Below are 7,571 nucleotides of genomic sequence, written 5' to 3'. Positions count from 1 at the left end.
CGGACTTTCTGCACACGATCCCCGTGTGAACCGGAGTGAGTTGACACGACGGGTCAAACGAGCTTTAGCTACGAACCCAAATCGGACACAACGCAGGACGTCTTACTTAGTTAAAGGGGTTCCAGTCTGTCGCGACGCGTTCATCCACTTATACGGATTAAAAAGTCTAGCTACGTTTTCAGATATTATACGGTTCAAATGTTTTCGTTGCAAGTTAAAGCGTACTGTTAGCTCGCTAGCAAACGTTAGCTTGCTGGCTCGCTAGCTAACGTTACGTGTATGATCTGTGTGGTAATGTTATTTGTATCTCAGACAGCCATTTGCATTGCTAGTTATAGCCTAATGTTAGCTAGCTAGCTAACATTGAACATAGTTGGTTAGCTTTAGCTTCCTGCAGATTCATACTACAGCATTTCGTGCGTGCTGTCGGCTAGCGATTAAAATTTGTTTAGTACTGTATGGGGTGGAATTATGGTTCATTGTTTAGCTAGCTAGCTACATGTCTAAAGAAAAGACTCCACTTTGCCAGATGATTATATGACCCATCAAGTTAGCCAGGTGTGTCTGGGAGTGATTACAACCATCTATTGTATTTAATGAACATGTCTAGAAAATAGTGACCCATCCACTTAGATAGATGTAGCTGGGGGGTGATTATAGAATTTATTTCACATGACCCATTAATTTAGAGAAGTGTGTCTGGGTAAGCATCATCTATTAATTATAAAATATTTATAAAATATTTTTATCCAGGCACTTTCTATATTTTATAGTGCTACAATGCAAATATGCAAGTAACCATTTCCCTGTACCGTTTACACCTTCTGTATCCTGTTTATGTGACAAATCAACTTAGATGTTATTGGATATAGTTTACCAGAGACGGTAATGTGAAGAACGACATGACCTGCACCAAAATCAGATTTGAGGATAAAGGCCAAAGACCAGATAAAGTGTATTTTTACCAAAGTCAGATTAGGATATAGGCCAAAGACCAGATAAAGTGTATGTTTACCTGGAGTTTTTCCTTATTGTAGGCTACTACTTTCTCCACTCTTAGTCTTGAAATCTTTGTTACAAGTTTATCAACTTTCAAAGTAGAATCACTGTCCCATTGTTCCTCAACTGCAGTGGATCATATACAATTTTCTATCTTTAAGTGTCACAATTTCATATTTTTACTACATTCGACCGAATCGAGGTGGTCGGTCACATTTGTTCTTCTGAAGAAATGTTGTGGTTTTAGATGTTTTCAAAAACAAGACAGTAGAGGTGCAAAACTAGACACAAGCAGATGGAGGACTTTACCTTGACTCTCTGTGTTCTGTTCAAGGTGCTCTGCGATGAGACCTGTTGTAGAGAAACCAGGAGATTAAATGATAAACATAGAGATAGACAGCATGCTTATGGGCAGGGGACTGTGTGTGTTTATGTAAAACCACTTATGCAAAAAGTATCACTTCCTACTGCTCTACTGGTGTGTGACAGAATGCGTGTGTGTGTGTGTGTGTGTGTGTGTGTGTGTGTGTGTGTGTGTGTGGGTGTGGTGTGTGTGGTGTGTGTGTGTGTGTGTGTGTGTGTGTGTGTGATAAAGCAGAAGTCACTAGATTTTGGATGAAATCCCAGATCCTGAGATTAATCATGAGACTACATCTCTAACAAACCTGCTGTCACCACACACACACACACACACACCCACACACACACACCACACACACACACACACACACACACACACCACACACACACACACACACACACACACACACACACACACACACACACACACACACACACACACACACACACACCAAACACACACACACACACACACATTTCCCCTTTAAGTCTAGATCCTTGTGTCCTACCTGTTTAGTGTACTCTGATTGGTTGGGAAAAGGAACTTTACACAAAAACACACACACACACACACAAAATATATGTGTGTGGGTTTTGCTCCTTATCGTGTTTGCACACGGTGAGTTACATGATTGGGGAACTTGAAACAGGGAACTTGTACCTAAATGCTTCACCCAGAAGGAATAGTAAAGATATGCACTGAGGGTTTCGAACATAATGTAGGCCTACACTCATCCAATGACTTGCAGGTACTTCTGGGTAATGTGTTGTTATGTGTTATAACATTTAGACTACGTTACCCAGCAGGCTATGCGGGCGGGGGGGGGGGGGGGCATCAACTCTGGAAATAAAGACCTGGTGGAAACCAACAGGCGCAATAAAATACCTTCTGGTGGAAACCAACAGGCTCAATAAAATACTTCTGGTGGAACCAACAGGCTCAATAAAATACCTTCTGGTGGAAACAACAGGCTCATAAAATACTTCTGGTGAAACACAGGCTCAATAAAATACCTTCTGGTGGAAACCAACAGGCTCAATAAATACTTCTGGTGAAACCAACAGGCTCAATAAAATACCTTCTGGTGGAAACCAACAGGCTCAATAAAATACCTTCTGGTGGAAACCAACAGGCTCAATAAAATACCTTCTGGTGGAAACCAACAGGCTCAATAAATACTTCTGGTGGAAACCAACAGAATCAATAAATACCCTCTGGTGGAAACCAACAGGCTCAATAAAATACCTCTTGGTGGAAACCAACAGAATCAATAAAATACCTTCTGGTGGAAACCAACAGAATCATAAAATACCTTCTGGTGGAAACCAACAGGCTCAATAAAATACCTTCTGGTGAAAACCAACAGGCTCAATAAAATACCTTCTGGTGGAAACCAACAGGCTCAATAAAATACCTTCTGGTGGAAACAACAGGCTCATAAAATACCTTCTGGTGGAACAACAGGCTCAATAAAATAACTTTCTGGTGGAAACCAACAGGCTCAATAAATACCTTCTGGTGGAACCAACAGGCTCAATAAAATACCTTCTGGTGGAAACCAACAGGCTCAATAAAATACCTTCTGGTGGAAACCAACAGAATCAATAAATACCTTCTGGTGGAAACCAACAGGCTCATAAAATACCTTCTGGTGAAACCAACAGAATCAATAAATACCTTCTGTGGAAACCAACAGGCTCAATAAAATACCTCCTGGTGGAAACCAACAGCGTAATAAAATACCTCTGGTGGAAACCAACAGGCTCAATAAAATACCTTCTGGTGGAAACCAACAGGCGCAATAAAATACCTTCTGGTGAAAACCAACAGGCTCAATAAAATACCTTCTGGTGGAAACCAACAGGCTCAATAAAATACCTTCTGGTGGAAACCAACAGGCTCAATAAAATACCTTCTGGTGAAACCAACAGGCTCAATAAAATACCTTCTGGTGGAAACCAACAGGCTCAATAAAATACTTCTGGTGGAAACCAACAGGCTCAATAAAACACTTCTGGTGGAAACCACAGGCTCAATAAAATACCTTCTGGTGGAAACCAACAGGCTCAATAAAATACCTTCTGGTGGAAACCAACAGGCTCAATAAAATACCTTCTGGTGGAAACCAACAGGCTCAATAAAATACTTTCTGTGGAAACCAACAGGCTCAATAAAATACCTTCTGGTGGAAACCAACAGATCAATAAAATACCTTCTGGTGGAAACCAACAGCTCAATAAAATACCTTCTGGTGGAAACCAACAGAATAATAAAATACCTTCTGGTGGAAACCAACAGGCTCAATAATACCTTCTGGTGGAACCAACAGATCAATAAAATACCTTCTGGTGGAAACCAACAGGCTCAATAAAATACCTCCTGGTGGAAACCAACAGGCGTAATAAAATACCTTCTGGTGGAAACCAACAGCTCAATAAAATACCTTCTGGTGGAAACCAACAGGCTCAATAAAATACCTTCTGGTGGAAACCAACAGGCCTCAATAAAATACCTTCTGGTGGAAACCAACAGGCTCAATAAAATACTTCTGGTGGAAACCAACAGGCCAATAAAATACCTTCTGGTGAAACCAACAGGCTCAATAAAATACCTTCTGGTGGAAACCAACAGGCTCAATAAAAATACCTTCTGGGTGAAACCACAAGGCTCAAAAAATAAAAATCCTTCTGGTGGAAACCAACAGGCTCAATAAAATACCTTCTGGTGGAACCAACAGGCTCAATAAAATACCTTCTGGTGGAAACCAACAGGCTCAATAAATACCTTCTGGTGGAAACCAACAGGCTCAATAAAATACCTTCTGGTGGAAACCAACAGGCCTCATAAAATACCTTCTGGTGGAAACCAACACAGGCCTCAATAAAATCCTTCTGGTGGAAACACAGGCTCAATAAAATACTTCTGTGGAAACCAACAGGCTCAATAAAATACTCTGGGGAAACCAACAGACATAAAATACCTTCTGTGGAACCAACAGGCTCAATAAAATACCTTCTGGTGGAAACCAACAGGCTCAATAAAATACCTTCTGGTGGAAACCAACAGGCGTAATAAAATACCTTCTGGTGGAAACCAACAGACTCAATAAAATACCTTCTGGTGGAAACCAACAGGCGCAATAAAATACCTTCTGGTGGAAACCAACAGGCTCAATAATATACCTTCTGGTGGAAACCAACAGGCGCAATAAAACTGTCTACCCATATGGAAAAGAATAATTAAAATCAAATATGAATATTATACGGCAGATTATATTTGAGTGGTGTATTTGTGTATGTGTTAACATATATGCAAACACAATTGATTACATGTTTGTGGTGTTTTTCCTCCATAGATATGGGATGTGTGACCTTAGATGGCTTAGCCTACAGGTGTCTTGTATGGTTTGATGTTTAATACAATACAGGCAGCATATCAAAAAGTCTGATATGACAAGAATCTTGTATGAATCTTGTATGAATCTTGTATGAATCTTGTATGAATCTTGTATGAATCTTGTATGAATCTTGTAAGAATCTTGTATGAATCTTGTATGAATCTTGTATGAATCTTGTAAGAATCTTGTATGAATCTTGTATGAATTTTGTATGAATCTTGTATGAATCTTGTATGAATATTCTGTGAATCTTCTACGAATCTTGCATGAATATTCTGTGAATCTTCTATGAATCTTGCATGAATCTTCTGTGAATCTTCCATGAATTTGCTATGACTCTTGTAAGAATCCTCTATGAATCTTGTATGATTCTTGTATGAATCTTGTATGAATCTTGCATGAATCTTCTGTGAATCTTCCATGAATTTGCTATGACTCTTGTATGTGTATTTGCTGTCATGTGTAAAAGTACCAGGTAGAATATATAATAATCTTGCTAAATTCTTCTATATCTTTTCCATATTGGAAAATCTATGGTAATGAGATGCACTGTCTAATTGCTAGTCATTTTACTGTTGACGGTGGCTATCTGGCTCCATAGTGAAGTTTCCCCTAGCCACAGATCTAGGATCAGCTTCTCCTCCCCCAATCCTAATCTTAACCATTAGTGGGGAAATGCAAAACTGACTCAAGATCAGCGTCTAGGGGCAACGTCAATCTATAATGCCTATCTTTCCCAATCGTTTCAAGGTTTCAGGGTTCTCTACCTTTTCTCTGCTTCCCTCTAGTGGTTGATAGCGTTGTGAACAGGATGGTTTGTGGGGGAAAAACACACATGCACGCTTAAACACACACAGACACACAAAGTATTGAATAAATGCTTTATTAATGGATCATGTTTTAGTACCAGGAAATAACACTTGAAGGTCAACAAGGAAGTGATGTCATCAGTGTTCGACGACCCCGGTACTGTGCAGGTTTTAGTGCCATCCCAGCACTAACTAACAAACCAGATACAGCTAATGAACTAATCATCCAGACTTTGACTATAGATGTTAACAGACTGGATACAGCTAATCATGGGCTCCCGAGTGGCGCGGCGGTCTAAGGCACTGCATCTCAGTGCTAGAGGCGTCACTACAGAACCTGGTTTGATTCCAGGCTGTATCACAACCCGGCCGTGATTAGGAGTCCCATAGGGCGACGAATCATCTAGACTTTGACTATAGCTGTTGACAGTTGTGTTAGTGCTGGGTTGGAACCAATCCCTGCACATCCTGTGGGTCCCAGGGACCAGGATTGAAGAACAGTGACTTTAACCATTATATAGATCACATCCCAAATGGCACCCTATTCCCTATAGGTCACTACTTTTCACACAGGGCTCTGATCTAAAGTAGTGCACTACTTTTCACATAGGGTTCTTATCTAAAGTAGTGCACTACTTTTCACATAGGGTTCTTATCTAAAGTAGTATTGCCAAATTTCAGCAGAGAACATGTTATTTTGACACGTTATTTATAATTGTTGTAACGAATAGAATAAGGTACTAGTTTGGGTAAGGTTTTTTTATTAATATAAAGAAACTATCTATGTGTGCTTATGGCACAGCTTATCCTGCACGAGCTACGGTTGAGAAGGTGCTAGTAAACATAAAAGAATAAACAAATATGAAAATAACATCCAAATACAGGAAAGAGAAACGAAAATTCGGATCTTTGGGGGGCTGAGATCATTGTTCTGCGTCACAAATGGCACCTAATCCCTAGTAGTGACTATTTAGGTATCAGTGAACTATGTGAAAAGTGTGCAACTACTTTAAGATAGACCTATGTGTGATAAAGTAGGGCACACTTACTTAGATCAGACCCATGTGATAAGTAGTTGCACTACTTTAGATAGAACCTATGTGAAAAGTAGTGCTATTTGATAGAACTATGTAAAGTAGTGGCACTACTTTAGATAAGACCTATGTGATAACAGTTGCTACCCTACTGTATAAGAAGACCTATGTGAAAAGTATGCACCTACTTTTAGATAAGAACTATGTAAAGTAGTGACTATTTAGACCCTTAATTAGACTATATAGACCATGTGAAAAGTAGTGCACTATTTAGATCAAGAGCATATGTGAAAGTAGTGCACTACTTTAGATAGAACCCTATGTGAAAGTAGTGCACCTACTTTAGATAAGACCCTATTGAAAAGTAGTGCACTACTTTAGATAGAAGCCCTATGTGAAAAGTAGTGCACTACTTAGATAAGACGCTTGTGAAGTACACTATTTAGAATAACTATAGTGATAAACAGTTAGTCCATATTATGTATCATCAGAACCCTATGTGAAAAGTAGTGCACTACTTTAGATCAAGACTATGTGAAAGTAGTGCACTATTAGATCAGAACGCCTATGTGAAAAGTAAGTGCACTACTTTAGATAGAAACCCTATGTGAAAAGTAGTGCACTATTTAGTGACCTATGTGATAAGTAGTCACTACTTTAGATCAGAGCCTATGTGAAAAGTAGTGCACTTACTTTAGATAGAACCTATGTGAAAAGTAGTGCACTACTTTAGTATCAGAGCCCTATGTGATAAGTAGTGCATACTTTAGATCAGACTACTTGTGAAAAGTAGTGCACTATTCTAGATATAACCGTATATTAGCCTATTAGATGAGAGCTATGAAAGTAGTTGCTACTACTTTAGATAACAGAGCCTTATGTGATAAGTGTGGCACTACTTTCGATAAAGACCCTATGTGATAGAGTATTGCACTATTTTAGATAAGTAAGCTATGGTGAAATAGTGACTA

This window comes from Salvelinus sp. IW2-2015, unplaced genomic scaffold (genome assembly GCF_002910315.2).
Source record: "Salvelinus sp. IW2-2015 unplaced genomic scaffold, ASM291031v2 Un_scaffold4665, whole genome shotgun sequence".
In the NCBI taxonomy this organism is placed as follows: domain Eukaryota; kingdom Metazoa; phylum Chordata; class Actinopteri; order Salmoniformes; family Salmonidae; genus Salvelinus; species Salvelinus sp. IW2-2015.
This window is presented reverse-complemented; position numbering follows the sequence as displayed.